Source organism: Nerophis ophidion, linkage group LG08 (assembly GCF_033978795.1).
Source record: "Nerophis ophidion isolate RoL-2023_Sa linkage group LG08, RoL_Noph_v1.0, whole genome shotgun sequence".
NCBI classification, from domain to species: Eukaryota; Metazoa; Chordata; class Actinopteri; order Syngnathiformes; family Syngnathidae; genus Nerophis; species Nerophis ophidion.
The window spans coordinates 65,156,085-65,173,050 of record NC_084618.1 but is presented as its reverse complement, the minus strand read 5'-3'; the positions used below and the strand labels follow the sequence as shown (position 1 = coordinate 65,173,050).

The window sequence follows — 16,966 nt, the reverse complement described above, 5'->3', positions numbered from 1 at the left end:
CTCGGGGTAAATCATATTCAAGAGAATACTAAAAACTTTCAGCATATTTGGAATAAAATGATAGAACACGCTGAGTAATAATATAAGATAACAAATAAGTATATAGTGTTTACAAGGTGAATACTGAGAAACACTGTGTCTAATATCACTTCTCCTGAATTAATTTAGCATGTGTTCTATATTATGTGATTGTAATGTTTTTGTATTTACCAAAATGCGCTACCTATTTTTACACATCCTTTATTGTTTTTTCTCCCACTTTGGAATGGGTAAACATGTTAAAAGTGAACAAACCAAATGCTGAGACATAATGAAAGCGTAGGATTAAACCAGCTCAGCATTTGATTAATTGATTGAAAAGTTTATTGACTGCTCAATGCTTTAAAATGGCAAATGGATGGCACAAAAAGCCAACAGGCTTGTTTCCATTGTGGTCCATCTTCCCTCTCCTTTTCAGACATATTGAAATGTGCATGTGTAAACATGCGTTGTCCGTTAAAGTAACTTTAAATATTTTATCAAAATGAACTATACTATAACTTGAGGGCTTTTGGAGAGAGGAGCATCCTTACCTTAGCACACAGGCCTCAAGTCCTTATTGGTTACAAAAAACAAACTGCTGATGTCATTTGCTAAAAGTAAAAACGTAAATTAGAGTGGAAAATGCATTGTATTACAGGTCAAGGCTGGGATATAGTGTGGGAGGTATGCTGGATGGGAGTGGTCTCTCACTGTGTACAGTACATGTTCAACCTGGATGGGGGAAGATGTGTAACGTGACCTATGGTTGCTTTGCTGTTTGTTTTGGTCAAAGCTTTTAATGAAGCGCGAGTTGTTGTTTTTCAAGTCAGACTATAGGGATTTGTTCTGCTCGCTCAGCCTTAACTATACCAAAAGACAGTGTGATAAGATCCGATACAAAGTCAACAAGGCTCAGTTTGGTTTATTTGTCATTGCAGTGGTGCATTGCATCACATCTGTGTCGATTCGTCGAATGCACTCAATCCAAACATCATAGCATCATTGATGTATGACGACATCATCCTAGTTGAAATTTCCATGCATTGGTTCGCAGGTGTCCCTAATGATTTTTCTAGTGGGCGACGCTTCTCCGCCTTTGACACTTCCATCGAGGCATGCGTCCACGACGGGCCTGCTTACACAAAAGCGTAATCCCCATAAGGCTGACTGCTCCAGTGCATTGCATCCTGTTTAAACACACAACACGCTGACGACTCCTTATGTACTTTGGTAAACCGAGCCCTGGGAGGAAAAATGACACTGTTGGGATTAGGCCAAAAGATAATACGTCTTTTGAGGAAAGGCACAATAGTTCCGGAACATGTCATTTAGAACACCAAAGTGCTGGGTGTAATCCTCACACGCCATTTACAATTACAGTAGGCAGTCATGCACAACTTCAACAATACTTCCGTGGTAAAATGGTTGAAAGATATCATCAACAACTTAGTTATGAGATGAGTGAAAATATTTGTTCGGCTAATTCATAGCCAAAATACTTTGGAACTGTCAAATCCCAGTCAATCACGCATTGTTTATACAGTAATCAATGATGTCAGTGAACCGACTCAACAGGTTTGCTTGCCCTTCACTTAATGCCAGCGAGTCTCATCGCCTCCATGCTCTCTGTATTTATCCATCAGCCTCACTCAAAACAAGTAGCGTGAGGTACTTCAATTAGTAGCACAATGTGGAACTCCCTTAACAACATTGTCGCATAGACAAGAAGTGAGGGAACGCCTATATCTTCTTTCATATGAACTGTTTGGAGGTTCTTCCTGTCAAATCTTTGGCAGCAGAATCACACTGAACATCAACGCCACCATAAAAGACCCAATGAACAATATTATACGAGTATAGGTTATAGCAGTGGTTATCAAATGGGGGTACGCATACCCCTGGGGGTACTTGAAGGTATGCCAAGGGGTACGTGAGATTTTAAAGAAATATTCCAAAAATAGCAACAGTTAAAAAATCCTTCATAAATATATTTATTGAATAATACTTCAACAAAATATGAATGTAAGTTCATAAACTGTGAAAAGAAATGCAACAATGTAATATTCAGTGTTGACAGCAAGATTTTTTGTGGACATGTTCCATAAATATTGATGTTAAAGATTTCTTTGTTGGTGAAAAAATGTTTAGAATGAAGTTCATGAATCCAGATGGATCTCTATTACAATCCCCAATGAGGGCACTTTAAGTTGATGATTACTTCTATGTGTAGAAATCTTTATTATAATTGAATCAATTGTTTATTTTTCAACAAGTTTTTAGTTATTTTTATATCTTTTTTTTCCCAAATAGTTCAAGAAAGACAACTATAAATGAGCAATATTTTGCACTGTTATACAATTTAATAAATCAGAAACTGATGACATAGTGCTGTATTTTGCTTATTTATCTATTTTTTTAAGCAAAAATGCTTTTCGCTGATTACTTGAATTGAAAAAATGTTCACGGGGGTACATCACTGAAAAAAGGTTGAGAACCACTGGATTATACAAACCATGTTTGGAGCACTTAACAAATGCCACTGTTTTTTTTTTTTTTTAAAAGTACCATAAGTATGATTTACTTAAAGCAATGTGTCATGCCCGGCTCTGCCGGTTAGTGTTTGGGGCACTTTGGTCCTCCGACCCACAGGTGGAGCTGGTCTGTGAAGACGTGCAACATCTCAGAGGGCTGCTGATTGGGCGGCCTATAAAAGGCCTCCCATCAGCATGCTCGCTCTCTCTCGTCCCACAGGCACATTCGTTTGGTGACCGTATGGTCACGGCAACGACGGCCGGGATTAGCACCACACTTGCACCCTTTTGGACAACACTCATTTACTGATACATTCCTTGGTTAATTCACATTACTGATCACTGATACATGTTGTAAAATAAAAGATCTGTTGGTTAAAATGTACAAATCGGTTTGGTCTCCCTTAATGTTACAGCCACTAACGAGCCAGTGGTTGTGACATATGGGGGCTTGTCCGATCTTTGGTAGTAACTTTAGGCTATGGTAATTCCTTCTACTGGCTATGGCAGCGTAGGAAGGTGCGTAGAGCTCTTTGTATTGAGTATTCCTTCTACTGGCTTTTGGAGCGTAGGAAGGTGAGTAGAGCTGAGTTACTAATTGTGAACTGCTGATAGTCAGTTGGGGCCTGATATCAGTTAGTTAATTGGGGGATCTACTGATTTGTACTTTTGAGGCTTTGTTTGACCGTGCAAGTGTAGGTAGACACTGAATTGTTTGTTCCAGCCATCTTGGTTTAGTTTCATTGCAGTTTGTAGCATTGCATTCAGCCTCTTAGGAGCTGTCGCCTTTATCCCCATCTAGTACGGGTTCTAGGTTCCTGCTGTCACAGAGCCTGGGCGAGGGCACCGCCTTGGAGAAACGGCTGAATCGGCTTTGTCGGGATGGTACGTCTCCACAGGTATTGGTGAGTAAATGATCCTCGTCCTCGGGCTCTGTGTGAAAATAGATTAGTCTAGTGGGGGGAAAATGTTTAGGGGGATGCTCCGAGGTTAGTTTGCTGTGTTAACATAACTGTAATGTTTTAGAGACCTGGTTGGATTGGTTGGAGAGAGAGAGCCTAGCGTAATTAGAGCTAGTTTTTGGTTGGGTTGTTTTTTCAGTAGTTTCATTGTTGGTTTGGTACAGTAGCCAGATTGGTACTGACGGCCTGGGTTGAGCAGGATGGAGGCTTTTGTGGAAGCACCATCTGAGAAATTGTTGTTTGCCCTTAATAAGGAACAGTTGTTGCAATTGGCAGAAAAGTATGGCATGGAATTGTCATCAGCCATTAGAACTGGTAAGAAGGGACCCTTGCGTGACTCCATTCACGAGTTTTTGTGTGAGCAGAGCATTTTGCCTTCAGGAAAAGGTGGTGACGCTCATGTGAAGGGTATGTCAGAGCCTATGCAGTCAGAGAGGGTAGGCATACTGACTTTTGAGCAACAAAGAGAGATGAAGGCACTTGAATTTGAGTGGGCGCAACAGGCTAAGGAGAAAGAACGTCTTTTTGAACTGGAAAAAATCAAATTAGAACGAGAATTGCAACAGCAAGCAGATATGGAGAGACTCAAATTTGAAAAAGAAATGGATTTGAAAAAAGGTGAAATGGACCTTACAGTACAGCTTGAGAAAATTAAAATTGAACAGGATCGTTTGAAACTAATGTCAGAAGGTAAGATTAGTGGAAATCTGTCCGGGTCAAGTATGGATAGCATGGTAAAGTATGTTCCAAAGTTTGACGAACGTGACCCAGACGTGTTTTTCTCACTGTTTGAACAGATGGCCTCTGACAAAAAGTGGAGTGAAGAGGATAGAACGGTGCTTTTGCAAACTGTACTAGTAGGACGCGCACGGGAGGCATACTTGGCATTAACACCTGTTGATAGGCACAAGTATGCTGAGGTGAAAAAAGCGGTCTTGAAATGTTATGAACTGAATCCAGAAGCTTACAGACAACGTTTCAGAAACTGGCGTAAACGTGATAATCAGACCCATGCTGAAGTGGCAAGAGAGTTGAGTACTTATTTTAACCGGTGGCTCACTTCAGAGTCTGTCTCAACTTACGAAAATTTGCGTGATTTGTTGATTTTGGAGCAGTTTAAGAACATTGTACCAGATCGAATTGCAACCTACATTAATGAGCAAAAGGCAAAGTCAGTGGAGGAGGCAGCCTCGCTTGCTGATACCTTTGTGTTGACTCATAAACGTAAGCCTTACAGCAGTCCTCCACGGTATAATAGCCACCAACGTTATGATCCTGCTCGTTCTCCTCCACAACGTTCTCCTCCTCGTTATGGTCGTAGTTCAAATCGATCCAATTATGGTAATTCCAGTAATGTTCCTAAATTTGATAATGGAAGTAGCAAATCTCGCCCAAGCCCGACGGATAAATGTCATTACTGTTTGCAGGAGGGACATTGGAAAAAGGACTGCCCGCTGTTGAAAGGCCGTAAATCTAATGCCAAGGTAGCTGGGTGTGTTTCTGTTGTGCATCCAGTTGATTTTGGTGTCTCTGATCTAACACCGTTACCTCGTTTGGAAGTTCATTGTGAGCAAGTGATTGAAGATGGTGCATCTGTGTCAGACGAGCAGACGAAATCAGTAGAGTCAGCTGCGTCTGATTTCGCTCCATTCATTAGTGATGGCTGGGTGTCATTGGTTGGAGAGACACAAAAAGTTCCAGTTAAAATCTTAAGAGACACTGGGGCATCTGAGAGTTTCATTTCTGGAGCAGTTTTGCCATTTTCCACAGCATCTGACACTGGGAAATGTATTTTGATTAGAGGAATAGGCATGCAGTCATTTTCTGTACCGTTGCACAAAATTCACTTGTGTTCAGGATTTGTGAATGGGGAGGTGACTATTGCTGTGAGACCGTCTCTGCCTATGCAGGATATGCATGTAATTCTGGGGAACAATTTGGGTGGGTGTTTAGTTTCTCCACCTCCAGTTGTTACACCTGTACCGCTATCTGTAGAGGAGCCAGACGCGTGTTGTCAAGAATTCCCAGAAGTGTTTACTGCTTGTGCTGTGACTAGGGCAATGTCTCGCACGCAGGCGCAATCGTCGGATGTGTCCAAATCTGTGCCTATTTTTGTTCCTGAGCTGCCCGAACCTCTGTCATGTCAAGATTTAATTGAGGCACAAAAGAATGATCAGAGCTTTGAGAAATATTTTGCCTTAGTTTCTACTGATCCAACGATGGGTTACTTCATTCAGAATGGCGTTTTGCTGCATACGTGGTTGCCAGGTGTTGATCCTGAAGTGGCAGGTCAGGTGATTCAAGTGATGGTACCTGACAAATACCGTGATTTGATTTTGAGAACAGCCCATGGAGCAGAGTCTGGGCATTTTGGAGTTAAGAAAACCTACCGACGTCTTTTGGAACATTTTTACTGGCCACGGATGAAACGCCATGTATCTAGATTTGTCAAAGCATGTCATGTTTGCCAGGTTGCGAAACAGAGTACTCCCATTAAACCTGCACCACTTCAACCTATTCCGTCTGTTGGCACACCATTTGAGCATCTCATTATTGATTGTGTAGGTCCACTACCCCCTTCGAAATCTGGTTGTGTGTACCTCTTTACCATCATGTGCCAGGCCACTCGGTATCCAGCAGCGTATGCCTTGAGAACAATTACCACAAGGTCAATATTGAAATGTTTGTCTAAATTCATTACTGTCTTTGGCATTCCAAAGGTAATTCAGAGCGACAGAGGGTCTAACTTTACCTCCAGAACATTTGCTGCAGCGTTGAAGTCGATGCAGGTGAAGCACAATTTGAGCAGCGCGTATCACGCACAGAGTCAGGGGGCATTGGAGCGCTGGCATGCCACGTTGAAGTCTCTCTTGCGCGCTTACTGTGTTGAGATGCGGAGAGATTGGGAGGAGGCGTTGCCATGGCTCTTGTTGTCTGCGCGTGGTGTAGTTCAAGAAAGCACTGGTTTTAGTCCAAATGACCTAGTCTTTGGCCACAAAGTCCGGACCTCACTGTCTGTTTTAAATGCCAATCTGGATCTGCAGAACACTCCCGTCAGTTTCACTGAGTATGTAGATGGTTTTCGTCGTAGGCTGTTGCTTGCATGGAAAGAGGCAACCGAGCATTTGACTAAAGCTCAGGTGAAAATGAAGCTGCGTTATGACCGTAAAGCGAAGATCAGAGTTTTCAATCCAGGTGATCAAGTTTTAGCTTTGCTGCCCATTCCGGGGTCACCATTTACAGCAAAATACTCTGGTCCATTTACGGTTATGAGCCAAGTGTCAGATCTCAATTATTTACTGTCAACTCCTGATCGTAAACGATCACAGCAACTGTGTCATGTGAATTTACTCAAGCCTTACCACTCTGCAGGTTCCGACAAGGCGGGTGGGATTGCTGCGAGTCCAGTGGGTCTAGCCGTTGGGGTTGGGGAACCGCTCAACTGGCCGGAGGTGGCAGCTTGGGATGAAGTGCGCGCACCTGATGATTCAGTGTTACACGGGCGCTTAGATAATACTCAGCAGTTAAAGGAGCTAGATAGTCTCCTCGGTCATTTAAGTGAGGTACAGCGTAAACAGTTGTCGGATTTGATTTTTGAGTTTTTGCCTTTGTTTTCCGACACTCCAACCTGTACCACACTAATTGAACATGACATTGACACACAGGGTGCCCGCCCAATACGACAAAGATTTTATCGAGTGGCTCCCGATAAACAGAAGAGTATGGAGGACAGTGTGCAGTATCTGCTTGATCATGGTCTCGCCAAGCCATCTTACTCCAGTTGGGCATCGCCATGTCTACTGGTGAAAAAGTCAGATAACACCTATAGATTCTGTACGGATTATAGGAAAGTAAATGCTGTGATTAGACCAGATTCTTTTCCATTGCCACGTATCGAGGACTGTGTGGATCAGGTTGGGAGTGCTCGTTATGTCAGCAAATTTGATTTATTGAAAGGTTACTATCAAGTGCCTTTGACGCAGAGAGCGCAGGAGATATCTGCATTCATTACCTCTTCCGGTTTGTACTCGTATACTCGAATGAGCTTCGGTTTGCGGAATGCTCCTGCAGCCTTCCAACGGCTCATGAATAGGGTCGTTGGGGGGCTGCAGGGGTGCGCGGTTTATTTGGACGACGCCGTTTGTCATTCAGACAGTTGGGACGAACATTTGGCTCGCATTCGAGCGCTTTTCCAGATGTTGGTGGCAGCAAACCTCACAGTAAATTTAGCGAAATGCGAGTTTGCGCGTGCCACAGTCGTCTATTTGGGTAAAGTAGTCGGCCAGGGGATGGTGCGGCCCGTTAACGCAAAGGTGGCAGCTATTGATAATTTCCCTGTGCCGGCGACGAAGAAAGAACTTATGCGCTTTTTGGGTATGATCGGGTACTACCGCAATTTTTCAACTGTTGTATCTCCTCTGACCAATTTGTTGAAGGGTGGCGCCAAATTCAGGCTTTCCAGAATGCAAAGCTTTTGTTAACATCAGCTCCGGTCCTGGCTGCACCCAAACTGGATCTGCCATTCCAGCTGCAGGTGGATGCAAGCCAGGTGGGAGCAGGTGCGGTCCTCCTGCAGGCTGATGATGATGGAGTAGCCAGACCGGTTTGCTATTTTTCAAAAAAATTCAACAAATACCAATTTAATTATTCAGTGATTGAAAAGGAAGCATTAGCATTGATTTGGGCATTGCAACACTTTGAAGTCTATGTGGGAGGGGGTCTCCATCCAATTGTGGTCTACTCAGATCACAACCCTCTCACTTTTCTGCAGTCTTTCAAAGGGTCCACCAACCAGCGCCTGTTGCGCTGGGCACTGTTTCTGCAGCCATTCCACCTGTTGATCCGCCATATTCGCGGGGTGGAAAATGTAATGGCTGATGCGCTCTCTCGGGCTCTGGACCAGGAGGTCTAATCATCTCCACTCACTCCTAACCTGCGGTTTTTCTCTGTTTCCCTTAAAGGTCGCTGTCCGGGTACCAGGATTTGCTGGGTGCAGGGAAGGTCGGAGGGGAAGGAGGGTGTTTGGGATGGTTTGGGTTCTGGTTGGTCTGGGGTGGAGGGGAGGTGCGTCAGTGGGACTAAAATATAGCTACTGGGGCTACTGTAGTTTTTTGTTTTCTATTTTTTGATGGTGCTTCAGAGACCCAGTTAACACGGGTCTCTGTTTTTAAGGGGGGGGATGTCATGCCCGGCTCTGCCGGTTAGTGTTTGGGGCACTTTGGTCCTCCGACCCGCAGGTGGAGCTGGTCTGTGAAGACGTGCAACATCTCAGAGGGCTGCTGATTGGGCGGCCTATAAAAGGCCTCCCATCAGCATGCTCGCTCTCTCTCGTCCCACAGGCACATTCGTTTGGTGACCGTATGGTCACGGCAACGACGGCCGGGATTAGCACCACACTTGCACCCTTTTGGACAACACTCATTTACTGATACATTCCTTGGTTAATTCACATTACTGATCACTGATACATGTTGTAAAATAAAAGATCTGTTGGTTAAAATGTACAAATCGGTGTGGTCTCCCTTAATGTTACAGCCACTAACGAGCCAGTGGTTGTGACAAATGAGCTTGATAATTAAAGTAAAAGGTGACGTTTTCTGTTTGCTCCAAACTGAAGATTTCTAAACCAAAACATTGCCATGATCACTTCGGACAGTTGGGATTTAGGTTTATGTTCTTTCCTTAAAATGTATACTTCATGTTTGTAGCACTGAACTCACCTGCTGGTGATCACTAATCACAAGGCTTTTTATACTGCGGACTTGCTGCTGTACGCTTTGCCTTTTTGATTGATTGATTGATTGATTGATTGATTGATTGATTGATTGATTGATTGATTGATTGATTGATTGATTGATTGATTGATTGATACTTTTATTAGTAGATTGCACAGTTCAGTACATATTCCACTAAATGGTAACACCCGAATAGGTTTTTCAACTTGTTTAAGTCGGGGTCCACGTTAATCAATTCATGGTATGCCTTGCCAAGTTTCATATTTTCCGCAGTCAGCTGCTTGAGCCAAGTCGGTGTTCCTGTTTTTTTTTGGGGGGGCGCTCATCAAACATATTTTTACCTGTACGTCGCCTTCTGTCACTGCATCCTGGGGTCGAATGAAAACATATAAGAACGAATATACAGTTAGTATATTAGGAGAACCACTTTAAATGGGTCTGATCAAATTTTTTTTTCAAAACATTTCATTTTGCGCTATATAACATGTAATGAGGGTTCTTTGGTCAAAATGTTGCCTGGATTTTGCTGTAAAGACCTATCTTAAGACCAATTTTTGGCTGCCTTCAAAAAGGGTTAGTTTTGAGAGGTTAGGTGCAAATAAAGCCCTCCTTACAATGCCCCTTCACGCTGACTTGTCTTTCGTCCCCGCCACGGAGGCCCTGTTTACTATAATAGTATTTTTTACCATACCATACCATACCATACCATACCAACTTTATTTATAAACCCCTTTAAAAACAAGCACAGTTGAAGAACAAAGGGCTGTACACCACAAAGAAATAGAGGCAAAGGACAGACTAAAAAAATAACATTTAAAACAGAAGCAAAAAACACATTAAAATAGCAAATACAAATTACCCTAAGAACAATTTGTTAAATAAAAAGCAGTTAAAAAGTTAAAAACAGTTTAAAGTCTCATGCTGGGTTAAAAGCCAGTCAATAAAAATGGGTTTTAAGAAGGGTCTTGAAAATAGCCAAAGAAGGGGCCTGTCTCACATGGAGAGGGAAATCTTTCCAGAGTTTGGGACCCGCAACAGAGAAGGCTCTGTCCCCTCTGAGCTTGGGTCCCCAACCTCCAGGATCAGCTGAATAGCTGACTTGAGGGACCGGGTGGGGGCATATAGGTGGAGCGGCTCAGAGAGGTAAGGTGGGACAAGACCACGTAAGGATTTAAAAACGAGTAAGATAATTTTAAAATGGACTCTAAAACACACAGGCAGCCAGTGGAGGGAGGCTAAAACAGGAGTAATGTGCTCTCTTTTTCTTGTGTTGGTTCAAAGTCGGGCAACTGCATTTTGGGCCAGCTGCAGACGTGAGAGGGAAGATTGATTAATTCCAAAATACAAAGAGTTACAGTAATCCAGGTGAGGTGTGATGAAGGCATGGATTACTGTCTCAAACTGTTGCCTAGAAAGAAGGTTTTTAACCTTGGCCAGCTGACGTAGATAAAAAAAAAAGCTGGCTTTCATCACTGTGCCAATCTGACGGTCCAATTTAAAATCACTGCCAATACAAAAGCCCAGGTTGGTGACCATGGGCTTATCGTGCAAAGCCAAGGGGCCAAAGTCAACAGGGGGGAGCTCACAGGTATCACTAGGTCCAAACTTTATTACTTCTGTCTTCTTTTCATTAAAATTTAAGAAGTTTAGCGCTATCCAGGCCTTGATGTCTTCTAGGCAAGCAAGAAGTTTGTCTGCATGGAAGAGGCATGATTTCTCTTTAACGGAAAAAAAATGTGTGTGTCATCGGCAGAACAATGAAAACAAATATAATGCTTTCTTAGGATTGAGCTCAGAGGAAGTAAATAAATACAAAAGAGCAGTGGTCCTAAAACTGAGCCCTGTGGGACCCCACATATCAATGGAGCAAAAGATGATTCAGAACCAGCAACATTTACAGAGAAAGTCCTGTTGGTCAAATATGACTACAGCCAACTCAAAGCAGTACCACAGAGGCCCACTTGATGCTGTTGGCGGCTAATTAAAAAATCACATGATCACCTAAAATATGTTGTTCGAAGGATGTCATTTAAAAACCCTTAGTAATGCTGACTCGGTACTATGGAGGGATTTAAAACCAGACTGAAAGACTTCTAAAATATCACAGTCCTCTAAAAAAAGTGTTTAACTGGGTGAAAACAATCTTCTCCAAGATCTTTGAGAGGAAAGGCAGCTTAGAAATGGGTCTAAAATGGGCTAAAACTGAACTGTCAAGACCAGGTTTCTTTAAAAGCGGTTGAACCACATCGTGTTTAAAACTGGTAGGAACTACACCACAAAACAGACTGCTATTTAAAATGTTGAGAACAGGCTGTCCAATGCAAGAAAACACCTTTTAAAAAAATGTAGGAGGGACAGAATTTTTGGGGGAACCTGAGGGCTACATATGATTAGTTAATTATTCTAACTCTTTACTTGACTTTCACTACGACACAACATTCCAGATAATGTTACTTTACGAGATCATGAAATCACAGTAGTTTGTTGTCGGCTGGTGGAGGCGACGATGCAGTGGACACAAAGTAAGGAAGGCTGGTCGTAAATTTCCAGTAAGTAACGCTTGCTATGGTTTAACCTCTACAGAGTCATTATCGCTCCAATGCTAAACCTTGGACGTATGGATGTGTATCGTGATAGTACGCGAGGCTCGCAAATGTATCAACAGATTATAATACTAACTGGTCCATTGCCAAACACAGTAGGTACTGATCCAATTAAGAATGAAGAAGATAGTTTTTTATTTTGCCGGTGGACGGTGATGCTATATGTCTTGCTGTAGAAGGCTAATCTGGGTACACAAAAAATCAAGCTGACATTGCTAACATATTATTCACACATTTCTAACCTACTGTTATTACTTACCGTTTCATTGTCTCCTCCATGGTCATAAATAGTACCCAAGAAGCACGCCATCAAAATAAGTTGTCTGGGGTTTTTACCGAAAAATTCATGTTTTTGTGAAGGCCTGTGTTTGAAGCAGGGCCAATCTTTGCATTCCCTACACAGTTGAAGGCGCATTGGCAAGAATCATAACAGTTTAACGTAAGGCACTTTTTACTTCAAATAAGGTTGAAAGTTAGTGTAGTGACTTGTGCTGGTTAAAGCAAACCAACAACAGAGCAATTTACCTTCATTGGGTTTCATCGTCAACAGGATGATGTAGCAGAGCCAGTTTACGTAAATTCAAATTGGCCGACTCAAGCTACGATGTTTGGGTAATTTTTTACCATATATAAATAATCCGCTGACATCACATATGGCAACAAGGTCACAAAAGGAGCAAATTATGAAGTAAGTATGAAGGAACGCAAGTTGGTTTTATAAATATCGCCGCAATACTTCCACAGTTTGATTTAAAATGTTGGGAATTTATCCAGATCCCACATACACATAAGCAGGTACGATCAGGTAACCAAGTTGGTTTTGAATAATAGGGCCTTTTTAACAAATGCACATCTATATTTGTCACAATTAGAATTTGTGGCTTGTTAGAATGGCCCTGCGATGAGGTGGCGACTTGTCCAGGGTGTACGCCACCTTCCGCCCGATTGTAGCTGAGATAGGCGCCAGCGCCCCCCGCGACCCCGAAAGGGAATAAGTGGTAGAAAATGGATGGATGGATGGATTGTTAGAATGCAAGAGCCCTATCGGTGGCCAACAGGGCCGTAACTAGGATTTGACAAATACCGAGGTCAAAACTTGGTGGTTAAAGAGGAGCCTTGAAAGGCTTAAATCATGTGTATCCCAGCCCCATATGGATGGCATTACCTTGAGCGACACAATTAATTTCCAAAATATCAAAGGGTTTCAGTTGAGGTAAAACTACCACGTGTTATATTATCCAACATCTTTGACAATCAGCATGATTTTGTAACTGTCCACTTTTTTTTATTAATATGTTGAAGTTTTGCATATTAAATCATTTTAACATCATTGAAACATACATTTAAAACCTCACCACAGTCACAACTATGACCGTGAAATGAACCCACGACCGGTTGTTTGGCAACTGGGTGTTAAAGGTGTGTGCCATGAAAGCTACCGGAAGTTTGAGAGAGAAATATGTTGTCGCATTATGAACAGACGCAGATACCTGGCTCACATGGCAATTGTATTTTAGGGTTTGGTATCAATTTCATTCAGATGAAACCAACATTAGTTACGTAAGTATAATTTAATGTCAATGTTTTGTTGACAGCGCATTTCGGATCGGATGACGTTTTTCAGTAAATGTGGATGTCCGTGTGTTACGTTGCTGGAGTTGCATGACCAATGATCATATATTGTGAGAAGATCATTGCATTGTGCTGTACAGGTGTGGTACAGTACAGCACAAAGTACATTTTGCATCAGTCAAATCATCTTCTTTTTGTCACTTAAAAATTACAGCGGACATGACCTCGGTGTCTTCAATAGTAGTTACGACGGCCACCTAACTGCTGCAAATAGGTACCTTAAACATGCACTTTGTGTCAGAATAATTGTATCTAAGTTATTACAAAACTTTGTGTTGCCATGAGTTCCCGGCGAGAAGACAAAAGCTGTCTTTGATCCTACCAAGAAGAAGGCTTGTAAAACTCCACTGTGTAGGATGGGAAGCAACATGAAGGTGTTCTCTTTCTTTGATGTATTGTAATCAACAAAAAGATATTGTCCTGACCCGAGATCTGCAAAGCGAAGAGGAAGCAGGACCTGACTCCCCTCCAGGGACCTCTTGTTTGAACTGTTTTACGACCTTTTCTTTGAACTGTCTGTAATCAAAGGCGATGGATGTTTACGACCCCCATCCCTTAGATACAGCTGTTGCCATATTATCAGGTAAGGTCCAAATAAAAGAGGAGGCGTACAATATTTCGTCAGAGTGTGGTGAGACTGTACAAAGAGAACAGTCCAGACGTCTTTCCTCAATTGAGTCAAATTTAATTCTGTCTCTGTTTAATTCCTTGCTTCTTGTCTTGTTTAATAAATGTCTTCAGTGGTTGAACCTGACCCCTTGTCAAAAAGTCACCAGGCTGTAATGTAAAATGTGTTTGTCCATTCGCTCCCTTTAACATCTCATCACATTTCTTTTTTCTCTGTCCATTCGCATACACACAGTACCCAAACATCTGTTCACTCCCATGCGCACTTCCAAAAAAGTCTGTCTTTAAAATTGACATACACATACTAAAACAATCACCTCGATGTTCATTCACATTCACAAATAATTATTACCTGACGGGTTAGTTACGTAGACACAAAGTACTGTAAACATCTGTGGTTCCTTTCACATGCAAACCTAATGTAAACAATACCTATCTTTTCATTTGCATACATACATAGTACACTTTTGTTATAATTCAATAACAATACAGCAGTTATTACAAGAGTGAAAATGTACATTTAACATTGCTGACATTTTTGAGGGCAGCTTGCAAAGCCACATGAATGGAGCTTTGTCACACATTGTGTCGTCAGTTATTCTTTTACTGAAGTGTATATAGGTAGGTATGTAGGTCTTTTTTGTCATTGCACAAGTACAACGAAACTTTGTTTTTAGCACAAACTTGTTCGAGATTAGAGAAACAAACAGTGTACAGGGTTACAGAACAGGAACGCTGATGGGTCGCCACAAGGCGCCTCGTGAAAGATGGGAAAAAGGTCAACGCTGGGGAAGGATGAGTAAAAAAATGCAATCAAGACAGGGCTCCTCAGGGGGCCCAATTGGGAGTGGGGAAAAAAACCTCCATAGCAAAGCACATATACATTACATCTCGAGATATCTAGCAACAGAGGGGAGGGAGTGGGGGGCAACGGTGGCAGGCTGCAGCTCTCAGGCCCTGCCCATCCGTCCGTCCCCCCTATGGGATTTGCGTCAAGGGTGTTGGATGGGGAGTGGTGTATGTGTGTGTGGCGTATATATTACTTGGCGTACTTTTGTTTATGTACTTAACACTTTGTGGACTGCACATTACATGCTAGAAAAAAAACAATAGACTTTTATAAGCCTGTTTAAACAAGCAAAAACACCACCTGAAAGATAAACATAGTGTGTTTGAATAGAACTAAAATGTTCATTACAAATCAAAAAAGTATCAAAGGATTGCCTTGACAACAATTTAAATTGTTGCCCAGGATGTTGTTCGCATTTGAAAAGGCAGACTTGTACAGCGAAACATGATTTGGAGAAAACTTAATTTCACCTGTGAAATAATGAAATAATCAAAATAACGGAAGAGATCACAAATGCAATGGACAGAGAACAAATGTGCTGCTGCAGTGTTTATGGATTTAACAAAATCATTTGACAAAATTAATCACAGCATCTTAATAAACAAGTTAGAACTGTATGGCATCAGAGGGTTGGTCTTGAACTGGGTAAGAAGCTACTCAACCAACAGGAAGCAATACGTGAAGATAGGCGAACACCCTTCCACAGAGCTGAAAATATCTTGTGGTGTAACTCAGGGATCAATACTCAGACGAAAATTGTTCAATATCCATATAAATTACATTTGTAAAGTTACAAAGGAATTAAAGTTAATATTATTTGCCGATGATACAACTGCATTTTGTTCAGGAGGGAACACAGAAGATAATACAAATAATAACAGAAGAAATTAACAAATTAAAAAGATAGTTTGACAAAAACAGACTATCATTGAATCTCAGTAACAATAAAATAATTATATTTGGTAACAGTAGAAGAGAAAGTCAAACACAAATACAGCGAGACGGAATAAATATTGAAAGGGCAAAAGAAAACACATTTTTGGGTGTAACAACAGATGATAAATTGAATTGGAAATCTCATGTAAAAAATATACAACATAAAGTAGCAAGAAACATGTCAATAATGAATAAAGCAAAACATGTTCTCTACCAAAAATCCCTTCATATTCTCTACTGCTCGCTAGTTTTGCCATATCTGAGTTATTGTGAAGAAATATGGGGTAACAACTACAAATGTGCGCTTCATTCACTAACTTTGTTACAAAAAAGATCAGTTAGAATAGTGCATAATGTTGGATATAGAGAACATACAAACCCTTTATTTATTAAATCACATTTATTGAAATTCAATGATTTGGTGCATTTGCAAACAGCTAAAATGGTGTACAAAGCAAACTATAACCTGCTGCCCAAGAATGTACAACAATTCTTCTCAACAAAAGAGGAGAAATATAACCTTAAAGAAAATCTCATTTAAAACATTTGTATGCTCATACAACATTTAAAATCTTTAGCGTATCTGTATGTAGAATTAAATTATGGAATGGATTAACCAAAGAAATCAAAAAAGCATCAACATTAGTCACTTTAAGGGACTGTTCAAACTACAAGTGTTCACAAAGTACACAGAACAGGAATTGTGATGAAGATTATGAACGCTTTTATTTCCTTTATTTTTTTTATTGAGATTATTTATGTATTTAATATTTGTTTTCTTCCTATGGTATTTTATTTTTCTTTATTATTTATTTGTACACTGCTTTGTTACAGAGAACAAGGGAATGTAATAAAATTGCTATGGTATGAAAAGGGGTAGGATTATATAAGCTCTGCTTCTTCCTACTCCTTTTCGGACGTGCTGTTATGAAACAACTGGAATTGTGTGATGCATTACATTGTATCTTATGCATGTTCGAAGTAAACTGAAACTGAACTGAATTGAACTGAAACATGGAAATGTCATTGTTTGGGATCCTGTGCTGCTGAAAGCACTAGATCGCTTGCA

The 16,966-nt window shown here is 41.2% G+C and overlaps 1 protein-coding gene across 3 annotated transcripts in view; it reads right to left on the bottom strand.

The window, feature by feature from the left end:
- LOC133558193 (carbonic anhydrase 4-like) overlaps window positions 1-723 on the bottom strand; it is a 46,596-nt gene extending 45,873 nt beyond the window's left edge. For all 3 annotated transcript variants that reach the window (XM_061909392.1, XM_061909393.1, XM_061909394.1), the window contains exon 1: window positions 573-723. The gene's annotated coding sequence lies outside the window, so the exon portion shown is untranslated. The remainder of the gene's footprint in view (window positions 1-572) is intronic.
- Between the last annotated feature and the right edge of the window lie 16,243 nt (window positions 724-16,966).